The sequence below is a fragment of the Triturus cristatus genome, chromosome 6, assembly GCF_964204655.1.
Source record: "Triturus cristatus chromosome 6, aTriCri1.1, whole genome shotgun sequence".
Taxonomy (NCBI): domain Eukaryota; kingdom Metazoa; phylum Chordata; class Amphibia; order Caudata; family Salamandridae; genus Triturus; species Triturus cristatus.
Window position 1 is genome coordinate 366,841,147 of NC_140589.1, and position 16,397 is coordinate 366,857,543.

Sequence of the window (16,397 nt, forward strand, 5' to 3'; positions counted from 1 at the left end):
TTCGCGAGGATTCGTCGACCGGCGCCAAAGTTATTCAAAATAGAATGTTGCGGATTTCCTATGGAAACGTGGTCCTAACTATAACTACCTACTGGCGACCGCCAGTAGGTAATATATATATATATATATATATATATATATATATATATATATATATATATATATATACCTCAAAAAGAATGTGCCATCAAGGCGGCCACTAGGGGTCCAAAACTTATAAATGCAGGCAATTGTTTGTTGTGGTGTATGATGCTCAAAGGCTTACCCAGGAAGAAGGTCAAAGGTTGACCGAAACGCGTCGGAAAACAGCCTATGCAGAAATAAATGAACAATTAAACTCACCGCGGGAGTGCGACTCAATACTTTTCCGCAAGGATAGGGGTTTGTAATATATTAGCGGCTTGGTTCTGCTGCAGAGTGACGCACCGCCAGCAAACGCGCCATGGCTGCCCGAATCTGAACCGTTTTTGAAGTCCGCAAAAGCGTCAAGGGTCCAGCAATGCGCCACCAGAGACTGGCTCTGGTATGGTCTCCAGCAACCTCAAAAATAGGGATGGGAGGGAGCAGCGGTGAGCAGCAATTTACTTCTATTTAAAACAACAAACGCATCACCCACCGGAGGGATTGAACTGAAATCACACCACAAGCTCCAGCATGCCTCAGAAAGATTGTGCCATCATGGCGGCCACTAGGGGTCCAAAACTTATAAATGCAGGCAATTGTTTGTTGTGGTGTATGATGCTCAAAGGCTTACCCAGGAAGAAGGTCAAAGGTTGACCGAAACGCGTCGGAAAACAGCCTATGCAGAAATAAATGAACAATTAAACTCACCGCGGGAGTGCGACTCAATACTTTTCCGCAAGGATAGGGGTTTGTAATATATTAGCGGCTTGGTTCTGCTGCAGAGTGACGCACCGCCAGCAAACGCGCCATGGCTGCCCGAATCTGAACCGTTTTTGAAGTCCGCAAAAGCGTCAAGGGTCCAGCAATGCGCCACCAGAGACTGGCTCTGGTATGGTCTCCAGCAACCTCAAAAATAGGGATGGGAGGGAGCAGCGGTGAGCAGCAATTTACTTCTATTTAAAACAACAAACGCATCACCCACCGGAGGGATTGAACTGAAATCACACCACAAGTTCCAGCATGGCTCAGAAAGAATGTGCCATCAAGGCGGCCACTAGGGGTCTAAAACTTATAAATGCAGGCAATTGTTTGTTGTGGTGTATGATGGTCCAAGGCTTACCGAGGAAGAAGGTCAAAGGTTGACCGAAACACGTCGGAAAACAGCCTATGCAGAAATAAATGAACAATTAAACTCACTGCGGGAGTGCGACTCAATACTTTTCCACAAGGAGAGGGGATTGTAATATATTAGCGGCTTGGTTCTGCTGCAGAGTGACGTACCGCCATCAAGCGCGCCATGGCTGCCCGAATCTGAACCGTTTTTGATGTCCGCAAAAGCGTCAAGGGTCCAGCAATGCGCCACCAGAGACTGGCTCTGGTATGGTCTCCAGCAATCTCAAAAATAGGGATGCGAGGGAGCAGCGGTGAGCAGCAATTGACTTTTATTTAAAACAACAAACGCATCACCCACCGGAGGGATTGAACTGAAATCACACCACAAGCTCCAGCATGCCTCAGAAAGATTGTGCCATCATGGCGGCCACTAGGGGGTCCAAAACTTATAAATGCAGGCAATTGTTTGTTGTGGTGTATGATGCTCAAAGGCTTACCCAGGAAGAAGGTCAAGGGTTGACTGAAACGCTTCGGAAAACAGCCTATGCAGAAATAAATGAACAATTAAACTCACCGCGGGATTGCGACTCAATACTTTTCCACAAGGAGAGGGGTTTGTAATATATTAGCGGCTTGGTTCTACTGCAGAGTGACGCACTGCCAGCAAGTGCACCATGGCTGCCCGAATCTGAACCGTTTTTGAAGTCTGCGAAAGCGTCAAGGGTCCAGCAATGCGCCACCAGAGACTGGCTCTGGTATGGTCTCTAGCAATCTCAAAAATAGGGATGCGAGGGAGCAGCGGTGAGCAGCAATTGACTTTTAGTTAAAACAACAAACGCATCACCCACCGGAGGGATTGAACTGAAATCACACCACAAGTTCCCGCATGCCTCAGAAAGAATGTGCCATCAAGGCGGCCACTAGGGGTCCAAAACTTATAAATGAGGCAATTGTTTGTTGTGGTGTATGATGCTCAAAGGCTTACCCAGGAAGAAGGTCAAAGGTTGACCGAAACGCGTTGGAAAACAGCCTATGCAGAAATAAATGAACAATTAAACTCACCGCAGGAGTGTGACTCAATACTTTTCCGCAAGGAGAGGGGTTTGTAATATATATATATATATATATATATATATATATATATATATATATATATATATATATATATATTCACTGAAAAAAACATAGGTTTGAGGGACGTTATAGTTAGGAATTAGCATTTAAAAAAACCTTAGAAATTCCCTGAAAAAAACATTGGTTTCAGGGACGCTATAGTTAGTTGGATATTTGACTTATATACAACCAGAGAAATTCGCTAACTATAACTCGTGCCCCCGCAATGCACTGTTGATGACGTTTACATCACACATGACATGGTCAGTGACATCACTGATGACATCACTGATGACATCACTGATGACATCATACAGTGAATGTATGTTTCTGTAAAGTTTAAATATGTGTTATAAATATATATATGCCAAGGTGTATTGAAGAATAAATGAGTGTATAAGACTCAGGATGGATGATTAAGTAGGTATGTGACTAACTGTATAAGTGACTAATTAATTGTGTCTTGCTTAATGCATGTGTTAGTGACTGATATAGACATTCACACAGTGTAGGTTGTTAGTTGGTGTGTAAGCAGTTCCATGGTTTGGTTAGCAACTAAATGAGGATCTATATGAGCTATTCATTGCTTGTCTGAGTACCTGTATGAGTACCTGAGTGTCTGCATGGGTGGGTGGGGGGGTCTGACTCTCTGCATAGATGTGTGAGTGGCTAATTCACTAGGTATATGTGTTCAAGTCTGTATCTGTGAAAGTCTGTATGGCTGAGTGAGTGTGTGTATGAGTGTCTCGGTGAGAGAATGGATGCCTCAGTGGTACATGTGAGTAACTCCATGTGTGAAAAGCAGTATATATGAGTGTTGGACTAAATAAATGACTATATGTGAGAATGAGTGATTGTGAGAGTGCCTGTATGGATCAGTGTGTCCTTGTATTAGTTATTGTATTAGAGTGTAATTATGTGTTAGTATATGTTTAAATAAGTGACGTGGTATGTGTATAACTGTACAGGTGAGTAAATGAAAGTGTTATTGAATATTTCCATTACTGACTAGGTGTTTGAATAACTCTAAGAATGGAAGGCAGTGTGTGAGTGTCTGTATAGATATGTGACTGGATATGATAATGCTGTATTGAGGGCTGACTGTATGTATGAGTGAGTATATAGGTGAATGAATGGATATGTATAGACCTAACTGGATGTGTGGATATGCACTAACTGGTATTGGTGTGTTCACAGTTTTGAAAATTATAGTCTGTATTTTAGACTGGGTGTATCAAGTGTTATATTAGGGTCTGATCAGGTGCATCTGATTTTCACATGGATGATGTCATCAGTGATGTCATTTGAGATGTTATCAGTGATGTCACTGACCATGTCATGAGTGATGTAATACGTGACATCATCAGCAGTGCATTGCTGGTGCCCGAGTTATAGTTAGCTCAACTAACTATAACAGGCAAATTTCTCTATTTTTATGTAAGTCAAATGTCCAACTAACTATAACGTCCTTGAAACCTATGGTATTTCAGTGAATTTCTAAGGTTTTTTTAATTGCTAAGTCCTACCTATAACGTCCCTGAAACCTATGTTTTTTTTTCATTGAATTTCTAAGGTTTTTTAAATGCTAATTTCTAACTATAACGTGCCTGAAACCTATGTTTTTTTCTGTGGATTTCAAAGGTTTTGTAAATGCTAATTTCTAAGTATAATGTCTCTGAAACCTATGGTTTTTTCAATGAATTTCAAAGGATTTTTAAATATCGAACTACTATTGTGTATTGGTCATTAATACTATTTTTTCTAACTTTTTAACTACATAAAATAAACTCCAAAAGTACTATGTAACGTAAAACATTTCACAAATTACAATGAGTTTTATACAAAACAATTTAACATTCAGATAACAATTTTTCTCCCTTTTTTTGCTTTCATCAGCTACTACTTAACTTCACTATTCCCAGTGATGCCAGTGTAGTTTCATCATAAACAGCAGGGAAAAAAGAACTATGAACTAGATTCTTAAAAGATAATAATAATAATTCTCTCAAATATAATATAAAATCAACACATCCAATAGTACTTCAAATGTTCAAAGCTTACCTTTACTTCGTAGATTGTGTGCAAATTTACCCAATACACCAGATAATGTATCAAAAATGTTGCTTTGAAAGCATCCAGTATGAATTCTTTCAAGATCTTACGTAGTTTCTCTGCACATTTTCTCAATACGCCAGATAATATATTAAAAACTTCTCTTTGAAAGCATCCAGTATGAATTTCTTAAAGATCTTACGTAGTTTCTCTGCACAATTTTTCCAATACACCACATATTGTATCAAAAATTTCGCTTTGAAAGCATCGAGTATGAATTCCTTAAAGATCTATACACCTTCCCATTAAAGCCAAAAAGTGTATCTAAAATCTTTGTTTCAGAAAAATTAAGTATGAGTTGGGTAATTCATAAGGCAATCTCGGTTTCATTTTCAAGTGTGTATCATTACAGTGACTCCAACCATTATTACACTTTAAATAAACTGTATAATGTCCACTTGTAGTAGTGCTTCCAGCATGGAAAACAATAGCAACTGTTGCAAAAGTTCTTCCAGAAATAGATACTTGATTAGCAACAAAAAATTTAATTTTGGGTTCCACTTTTCTTCCATTTGGTCAACAGCGTTGCAGCATTATAATCAAATATTTTCCATATCTTTGTAACCATAATGTAGATAGCATTCTTGATTTACAACGAGAACACATCATCTCATGATCAGCTTCGTTTACTAATTTGGAAAATGGTACAGATTTGCAGTCAGGTATTGTTAAATATAAAAAACGTTCTCTGTCAACTATAGTGCTTGAAGTTAACGAACACTCTTCACATTTATGTTCCCATGTGTAAATGAGTCCAAATAAATGCTCAATCTGAATTCCTTCATCTTCTAGTACTCCAAGCAAAACTATCAGAAATTCTTGTGCATCTTGCTGTATATTAGCACTGAACATTAAAGATCCAGCACATGTATCCAACAGTTGGCGAATACCAGGAGCAAAATGAATCTTACTTCTATCAGTTCTCAATTCTTGAAATAAAGTGTAGAGTGCAGAACATAAAGTTTTTTCATGACTTTCCATTATTTTACCACAAGCATCTTCAAGATAAAATATAACATTTAGAATGACATTACCATGGCAGTTGAAACCAGAAGCATTTTCTAATTGGTATCCAAGAACATCATCACTTGTTTGTATTTTCTGCTTGATTTTCTTTTTGCTTTTCAACCATAGTTAACTCTTCAACATATTTGCATTTTGAACACACAACACGTTTCTCATAAATAGGATATTCACCTAAATGGGGAGCATAAAGCCTTCTCCAATGATTATATTCTCTTACACAATTAACATCCGCACTAACCTTGTTCTCATCAAAATCAATTAAATACAAACCAGACAATGTTCTAACTCGAGATAATGCAACATATACCATTCCCTCTTTAAACACAGTTTTTCCAACATTTACCAAAGCATTATCTACACTTAAACCTTGAGATATTTGACTAGTTATTGCATATGCTAAACAGAAGGGAAACTGTTTTCTACCAACATACAAGTCTTTTACAAGCAAAAAACGTGGGTCAGAACGTGCAATCTGTCTTACCTCTGCAATCTGATCAAATTTAACTTTCAAGAATTCAATTCCATTTCTAATTTGATATTTCACAAAATCAACAACATTCCCCATTGCTCCATTCACTAAACCTTCTTCTACATTCAGATTACGCTTCAAAATTACCCGAGAGTTTAAACATACATCTACATTTTTTTCTAAGCCAGCAGTTTTTTTTATACAGACTTTTCCAAAGAATACAATTTAGTCTGTAGTTTCTCTTAAATAACAATTCTTATTCCTTGATGCTCTATTTTATCAATAGCTTCAATGTGAACTATTTCTTGATTTTCCAATTTCATAAGCTCTCTATTAAATGTATAACACTCTTCCACTGTAGGCATTAAGCAAACTATAGACTTATTTTCTTTCATTTTCTTGTACATTACTTCTGCTTGTGTGTTTCCATTGGTAAACAAGTTCTTTAGTAGACAACTTTGAAAAGCTTTTTACCAGGTTTGCTTAGAACACCAATTCTTACATCTTTTAGAATATTTCCACAAACTTCATCTCTAGCTTGTCGCATATTCTGAGTGAGTTCTTTATATTCAAAATGTAACCACAAATTCACATTTCCAATACTTCCCAAAGATTTCTTAGTGTCTTCTTGTAGAAGAGTTTTAAACACTGGTTCTCCTTTTACAGGGGTTAGTTGTAGCGGATCTCCAAATACAATTAAATGTTTTCCCCCAAAGGGAACGTCGTAATCTGTTTTTAATACCTGTTGCATTCTTAAGTGCACAAAAGCAAGCATTAAGTTTGAGACCATGCTCACCTCATCAAAAATTAAAAGTTTCATTTTCTTCAGCACTCTTGACACTTCATAAGAAGCTTCTCCGTATAATTTCTGATATTGTAATTTATTATCATGCTCCACTGGTAACATCAATAATCTATGCAGAGTAACTCCTTTAACATTGTGTGCAGCTAATCCAGTTGGAGCTGTTACCACACAACATAAATGTGAACCAGTAGTTTTTTGAAGATAACTGGTCAAAACTTTAATTAAAAAACGTTTACCTGTCCCAGCTTGACCACTGATGTACATCAGAAGAGGTTTAAAGGATGAACACAGACGATCTTTTTTTTCATGCAACAAACCATGGTCTATCCTTTCTCTTACTTGCACATATATTTCTTTCTGTTCAACATTTACTTGTTCTTCTAACTTTTCCAATGTTATGTTCTCCTCATGTGCTTGTTGCATTGCAATTTTGACTTCATGCATAGCAATCGCTGCTTCATTTTCCAGCATTGGTTGTCAAAGAGAATCTTGACTACATGGACCACTACTTTGACTATCTTTAGAACTTTCATGATCTATTTCAGCTATAATAGTCTTTTCCTGCTCAACTTCATCATTCAACATTTTTAAATATGTAGGGAAAATTGGACATTAAAAGAATCTTCGTAGTAGTCAAACTGCATTAAAAGAATCTAATATTTATCGCAAAACGCGCTTAGCACGTTTATTTTTATAGCTGCCTATCGCTGGATATTTTAGCAGAGAAAACATGCTATTAGCAACTTTTATCTCCACTGTGCTAAAATATCCAGCGATAGCGGCGAAATGCCTGAATATCGCTGGAAATCCAGCGATATTCATGCATTAACACCATGGTGGACTTAGCCTGAAGATCCACCTCCCATTGAGGAATACAGGTATGTCAGGTTTCCAGCAGGTGTTAAATACCAGTGATAATCGCGTTTAGCGCGATTATTTTTATCGCTTCGCCTGTGTTGGTAATAGGCGATAGCTATGTTAGCAACTGCTTTAGTCGCTAACAGTTTGGGTACGCCCACTTTGCATGTCATTAGCGATAAATATCGCTGAAATGCAAAGCGGGCCCCAAACCGTTCGCTATCGCATGAAAGCTGTCGCTAACTGCTGTTAGCAACAGCTTACTAATAGGGCGATAAAAAAATCGCCGCTTTAGCGGCAATAAGTGCTGCTAAAGCGGCGATGAAGCCCTTGCTAATATGCCCCTAAGTTTCTTGTGGTTTATAAGATTACCCTTTACTTGCTTTACTAAACAACTATGACATCCAACTACTGCAAACTTTCCTTCTTTTAAATTCTCTTTAACATTTCTTTTGAAGCTGTAATGTTGAAGTATTTCATACAGACATAGCTGTTCCAGATGTTGACTCCTTTTCGGATAGTATGTGTCCAACATATTAGTTTTAAGAATGTTTGTACTATCTGGCTCATTTGCTGCAAATTGTTCAATTTCTTCCAATGATTTCAACACTGTTTCGTTTGCAGGCAAGACCTAAACTTACCCAAATGATTCCTCGTGACTTTGAATATAAACTTGAAGAACACAAGCGGTCTGAACATTCATACGATCCAATTTCTCGGTGGGAAAACATTTTCAAACTAAAGCTGTACAATTTTTTGCTAAGACTATTCTCTTGTGCAATTTCTTCCCACATTTGTTTCATCTCTGTTTTTTCAGATTTTGTTATGTATGATGTAACATAATGTGCAACAGCATTTGAGTCATCCGCAACATGCTGGATGTCCATGATCGCATTCCACATTTTTTAAATGACTGGATCGTAGTCATTGATATACTTTGACACTTCTGTTCTTTTTAAGTTGTAGGTATTCTTTGGAGATTTCCGAGTTATTGTGTGCCTCAGAAGAAAAAAAAGAATTTACTCTTCCTTTACAAATGACTGGACGGGGAAAACCAAACCGACATTTAGTGTAAAAATTTCCTTTCGACTTGTATTTTCTTCTGCAGTATTTTCCACAACGGTGACTTTGGAAACGTAAAACTTGCTGTCTCAAGCTTCTATCTCCTCCTTCTCTTGGAATCTCACATGTCACATACTGTTCGATGAAAGACAATGCTGTTTCATCAGAATCAGTTCCAAATTTAGGTACATCCTTGACCCATAGTAGCATATGTATTTGAGGTGCACCTCTTGCTTGGTACTCCTTTCTCCAAAAGAAATCGGTAACTTCTCCTAGAGGTGGATTCTTTTTATTACAGATAAAAGACATCATACCTTGTAACTTATGATTAAAATATCTGCACAAATTTACAGGATCCAATGAACACAGTTCACCAGGAGTCTTTATTTCAACATTTTTTATATTAGAATTTGCTTCTCTTAAAAACTCAAGCAAATCTTCCCATGCATACTCTGCACAGCTAAGTGTGACAAACCATGTTGGTGTACCTAAGTTCGGTAACATACACTTGAGTTCTCCATGACGACGATACCAATACTCATTTGTTCCACGTTAACATGCCATCAAATTGATTAGCTGTGCTTCTAAATTTTCATCTGTTTCTTGAACTTTCTCCACAAATTCTTTCACAGAAAAAAGTGATTCATGAACTCCAGTTTTAAGTATATGATTCCCTGCATATGAGAGAGGACAGATCACTTTCAAACAAAAGGTGAAATATGTATGGAATGCACTGTCGAAATCTAGGATCTTCAGAATATAATCGTGTTGACCGATATTCTGAAGCTGGAATCCGTACAGGTCGGTCATCATATCGTTCACCTTCTCCAGTAGGAAACAACTGTGGAAAACAACAAGCTTCCAAGCTTTACTCCCATACACTCATTGGAGTTCCCTGTGCTTTTCATTTGAAATAACTCAATTCTACTTTCTATCACTTCTTTTGAATGCAAAGGACATATTGTATAATGTTCCTAAATCTCTTCAGACTTGTCCCCTTTCTCTATTTCACCACTTGAAATTTCAAAATCATCTTCTAAACGTATTACCTGTTCATCCACATTTACATTTTTGTAATAAATATTGTTCTCTATAAGATATAAGGTAGCCTTTTCAACTTTATTAACATCCACAAATTCTTGCCATATTTTCTGACTCTGTGTGGGTACACCATTTACTAAAATAACTACTGCCTCATCTTCCTCTTTCTCTCCAGCAACAGTTTCAATGTTTTCTTAAAATCCAAAGGTAAGTACACCACTCTTCCTTTCAGCCCTCTTTGCAAGTCTGTTGGTGGCAGTTTAACTGTTTTAGGCTCCATCCGAATTATAGTTTGAAAAGGATGAACAGATTGAATTAGAACCGACTCATATGTATTCAATTTGGCCAGCTCCTTCAGAATAGCTGCTAACTCCAACTTATTATGCACTGCTCTAGCAGGCATTTTGTTCTTTTCTAATTTGTTGTAATTATATTTAGATATACGTTGAGCACTACCTAATTCAAATCGACCTTCAACAAACAAGTATGTTGCAAATTCTTCCCACTTAACATTGTTCTCCTTTTCACCTTTCAAACACAAATCAACATTTCTACTTTGACTTTTATAATGAGTACATCGACAACAAACACATAGTTTGGTATTTCAGAGCACACTACATAAAACTTTCCAATTTCTTCTTCAAACTGATCAGTGCTAATCACTTTCTCATCTCATCCAACATCTGTAATTGTCAAACTTTCACTTTCTATGAACTGCTCTTCTGAACCAAAATATCGCATTTCAATACCATCACACTTTTTTTGAACATCTGATAAAGAACCATATATAAGACTTCCATTCAGTTCACTTAAACTTAATGCAGGACTTTTGACATAGTACAATTTCTTTGCAAAGTTCCTCATTTCTGAATGGTGTACTGCTAACATCCTCAAATTTTACAAACTTTTCTTGAAAGACAAGCCAGAGAATGCCCATACTGCTCAGTATATTTTCTTACATTACATGGATCAAGTCCTTGTAACAACTTAATCTTCTGTTTTATACATTTCTGAGTATATTCTTGTAGCACATTGCTCATTATATCAATGGTTTCCTGTCGAATACTACAAATGCTACTACTACTCTACTTATACACAGGAGCACGTGGACGTTTCCCTTGCACTTCTTCAGCTATTAACTCTTCGGCACTTTTACCAACCATTTCCTCCTTTGGAAGAGGAACACCATCTTGAACTTTGTAGCAACGACCTCCAGTACCAACTGCAAATGATAAACTATTTTCCTGGAAGTAACTTTCCTAATTAAAAAAAGGCTCAGTACTAGTAGTAGAAGTAAGTCTCCAATTTCCACTAAAGATTTTACAAAAGTTGGTTCTGTTCACAAGTCTTTTTTTCTACTTTTGTCTTTCAATACTTTCACTATTTTATCCAATACTTTCAATCTCCTTAAAATCAAAATGAACAACTTCTGTTTCAAATTGAAAGCAGTATCCACTATAATTTCAATCTGCTGCTTCTCTTTGAATTGGAACATTCTTCTTTTATATTAGCAGCATGTTTTCAATAAATTCCGAATCACTCTAGATCAAAAAAGTCTCTGACAATTTTTTTTAATTTTCTTTTTGTCTGCGAGTACCAGATACTATTTCTTTATCATCTTTCCTTTTCCTCATATTTGAAATTGAACTCTGCTTCACCTTACTTGAAAAATTCTTCTTTTTGCTTTGTGTGATGTTTTTCTCATTAAATGTTCGTAAAATTTCTCTCAAAAATTGTCTTTTGCTTTTACTCAAACAAACAGTTTCTCTACTACTCGCATTTTTTTCTACTTTTGTCAAATATATATTTTTCTTCTCTTCTTTTTTTTCACTTCCTCTAGGAATTTCCAAATGTCAATCCAAACAAAATAATGTTCTGAAATCAAAAATAGATTCAATTATTTTTCATATTTCTTCACTATGTTAAAATATTAACTTACAATTGCAAAACTTCCACTAACAACTTCCAGACCCAGTGCTGCAATGTGACCGCACACAACTTTATAAATAGTATTTTTTTAAATTTTATTCTATGTACTTAGAATGATATAATCAACCAAACAGCACACATAACAATTTCCATTATTACCTAAAAATGTTATCAACAACCTCGCAAACGTAACACTGCACCCAGGGCTTTAACTGGAGGGAGTGTCTGTGGGGATGTGACCACTAGCACTTTATTTTTGGGAGCCTCGAAACGGGTCTTCATAGGGCTCTATTTTCCGACCTCACAAATGTAGTCTGTTTTTTTTTCTTTATTGCACTGCAGTGACACTGTGAGAGCATGCACATTGCTCACTACTTAGAAGTGCAGACATCATGCCAAGTGACTCTTATTGTAGGAGAAGGGAAATCCTTTATAGAGAGCCATTTTCTCTCAGTATTTCTCTTCTCTTTTTGCAGCGAACCAGCAACACCAGGCGCGCAACGCTCATTGCCCCGGACTCTCTGACACAGTTTCCCGGGCACACACACAGAGCCGCACCCGAGTACTTCACCGGTCTTCAAAATATCATTTTTTTGTAAGGGAGACTCTGTTCTTTTTCACCCCTTGTTACAACCCCTACATGCCCACTCTGCCTCTTGCTGAAAAAATTAGGCTCCCCTGAAATTTCTCTCTGGTTGCACCTCTGCAAACGACCACAACAAGGCAACTCCAGCACTAACCTGCTCTCACCTTACACACGGTCTTGTTTTAGTGCTATGAAAACACACACTTTGCCTGCCTCACTAAGTTCTCACACCCCCTCTTTAATATGAACATAAAAGCTTTCCAATTACTTTTATATTCCTATACTGTACTTCACATGCAAATATAGAACTCAAGATTCTCAGCACCCCAAATAAGCTCTCTGCTATACTTTCTCAAATATAAGAAGTACAGGTATTCAGTATCTGTCAGTCACGGCCACTTTAAAACAATGTACCTATAAACAACTCGACCAAATGTTATGTTTCTAAATTAACGTATTACACTTAAAAGCTTCTTTACATTTCTTTCGCTAGATGTACCTTTGTTTAAAACAACACCAGAGAAGGGTGTTGAAGTATACTCCACAAAGAGTAACTCACAGCTTTGTTATTCTTTATTAAAAAATCTGCCTGTCAATGCTTTTCGCAAGTCTTTTCAACACCTTAAGAGGGTAGCTGGATGAGTATAATATGTCGTATTTAAGATTGGGCGCGGACGATGCACGGAAATAAGAACTTATAGTTGAATATAGGGCGAGTGGATGCATGGCCAGATGCATCAATGGATAGATACATAGATCAATGTATGGATGGATGGAAGGATGAATGAATACAAAGACCAGTACTTACGATAGACGGGTGGGCTGATAAATGCTTAGGATTGATTCTGGGACAGACATATCTATGCATATATAGGCGTATCGCTGCATGAAGAGCACGGTGCTTACCATAGGCGAGTGCGCTCATAGATGCTTAAGATAAGCAGCCGAACAGATTTATGTATATATATAAGTATGAATATATCCATCAATTAAAAGATGGTTGAATGGCGCAGTGCATAGGATGCATGGATACTGAGCTTTAATTGGGCCGGCTCTGGGAACCGGCACTTATTTTCAGGCAGCCTCCAAACGACTCTCTACCAGGCTCTATTTTTGACCCTCTCAAAGATAGTCAATTTTTTTTTTTTTTATTACACTGCAGTGACAGCTTGCACATTGAGGTATGCATGCCTATTTTGCTCACTACTGAGAAGTGGAGACATCATGCTAGGTTATCCACATTGTAGAAGAAAGGGAAATCCTTTAAACAATGTTTTTTTCCGAACCTACGATAATTGGAGAGGATTTTCTAAAACACACAAAGATACTTATCTTGATTTAGACCACGCCCCAACTTGCATAGCCCACACCCCATTAAGAGCTTTGCCCCCCCTTTTAGAGCACCCCCACTTTTTTTTCTCCCGCTTAGAACCCTAACTACACCAAAGTAACAAACAAACAGTGTAACCTTCCATTAAAATATACAATGGCACCAAGTTTCATAATTGTCCATCAACGCTATCAGCCTTCTACCACAGTATAAGAGTGCCTATCAGCACGAAGATGTCTTATCCACAGAAAGATTGTGCAATTTCTGTACCTGTCTGCTGGAACACTCATCACCAAAACGTATTAAAACACGGGAATTTGCCAGAAAAACATATACCATACCATAAAGCGATTCATAAATGGGCACACTGCCACTGCACCACCCTTTTCCCCATTCTTCCTTAACTTCACAAAATTAAAGAAAGAGCCACACCAAACCTAGTAAACACACTATACCAATACAAGAACTTAATGTCAACAACCGTCTACCGGAACGCTCATGAGCAAAGCGTATTAAAACATACAAATTTGCGGTTAAAACATATACCATGCCATAGGGCACTTTATAAGTGCTGCCAGTGGTACTACATCACTTTTAGTAGCTCCACATCTCCACGTTACTATATTCTGTATTTTAAACAGCAACATAACTACCTCCCCCACACTCACCCCCGCCCTTGGTTAACATTACGAAATCAAACAGAAACCCCCCATTCCTAGTAGCGCCACTATACCCATGCACAGGCTTAATTTTAACATGTGTCTACCGGAACACTTATCAGCCTTAACTTCAACAGATGTCTCCTGAAAAGCTCATCAGCAAACCGTATTAAAACATGCAAATTTGCGACTAAAACATATCCCATGCCATAGGCTGCTTTATAAGTGCTCACAGTGGTACTAGATCACCTTTAGTAGCTCGACATCTGCACGTTACTTTATTCTGTGTTTCAATCAGCAACATAACCACCTCCCCCACACCCACCCCCGCCCTTGCTTAACTGTATGAAATTAAACAGAAACCCCACCATTCCCAGTAGCGCCACTATACCCATATACGACGTTAATTTTAACAGGTGTCTGCCGGAACACTTATCAGCAAAAGGTATTCAAACAAGCAAATTGGCGGGTAAAACATAAACATCCCATTGCACGGTTTATAAATGGGCCCAGTTGAACTACACCACCTTTACTAGTTAGACATCTATATGTTACGAAAGTCGTTTAAACACTCTGTAGAGTATATAGCAGGGCATGGGTAGAGTAAACAAAGTTCCAATTCCCAAACTTTTGATATACAGTCCCTTAACTGTATCTATGTTAAAGATATTAAATAGAATGAATAAATTGACGAGTGTCTCAAAAGGGATAGTGAAGCTCACCATCAGTAAATCACGAACCACTTCAACACCTACATATATCCGCCACAGCGACACAGCCTGACAAATAGTATCACTTATAATTACATGTAGTTCTCTAATGTCAACAAACTCATACAGAAAATATACCGCACATTTACATTTTATTTTATCTCTCACACATTTATAAAACATCTCTTCTAAAGAAGCACTCCCCAACTACTTCTATTCCATAAGAACAGACAATAATTAATATGTTTACTACCATATATTTTAGTATATCTACCTTTATATTATTCACTAGTCAGAAACTACAAAAACTATTCACTATACTCAAATGCAAACCAGAAACCATATTCATATTTATCTCAACTTAGGATCACATGATTCAAACTATGCGTACATATAAAAGGAACATATCACGTTTCCTATCTCCATCTAGGAAAGGAGGAGGAATAGCAATAATTTTTTTAAGAAGTTATTCCTGTAAATTTGAGGATTTTCTTCTGGCTGACTGTGAAGCTGCGCTCTTCAAACTGAATCTTACAGCTCAGTTTACTATGTCTGGGATACTAATCTACCGACCCCCGGGGCCAGCTGGTCCTTGGGGGTCTCTACTCCCCGACTTGATTGCCCCTTTACTACTTAAAATGGCTAATTTTTCAGTCCTGGGTGATTTAAATCTGCATCTGGAAAATGATGAATGTATTGCAAGTAAGACACTGATTGCTGATCTCTCTGCAATGAATGTTTCTCTTTGTAATATTGGCCCTACTCATATAGCTGGACATTTTTTGGACCCTATTTTTTCGAATTTCTCCCATATTAACTGTCCTCCAGCACTTCCCCTATGTTGGTCAGATCATTTTGCTGTTAAATTTGAATTTACAATTTTAGTAACCCCGATCCTGCCACTATTTGGCAAATCAGGCCAGTTCAGGAATTGGGGGAAATTGGACATGGAAACATTTAATTTAACATTGTCTAATAGCGTTCCTCTTCTTGATTCTATATCACCCTCATTTGTGGAAAGTATTTACAACTGGATTATTGAGGCAGCTAATGTTTGCCTTCCCTTTTCTATAAAAAAGTTGAATAATCATAGTCCCCCGGCTCCCTGGTACAGAGAGCCACTAAAAATTGAAAAAAGTAAGTGTAAGACCATGGAAAGATGATGGCGAAAGAACTACTCCCCTGAATCCAAATGCACTTATAAAATTGCATTAAAAAGATATCAAACTTTATGCAAAACAGCTCGAGCAGAGTATGTTGCTTCTACTATTTCAAGTGCGCAGAATTGCCCTAACACTCTGTTCACTATGGTTAAGAAGCTTGCGGGCTCAGGTACGCAACCCTCCTCTCCTATTTTGGATGAATGGCAATGTAACACTCTTGCTAACTTCTTTATAAATAAGGTGGAAAAAATTAATCTGACATTAGAGGGTATTAAGCTAGCATCCCCAATTTCGGCCA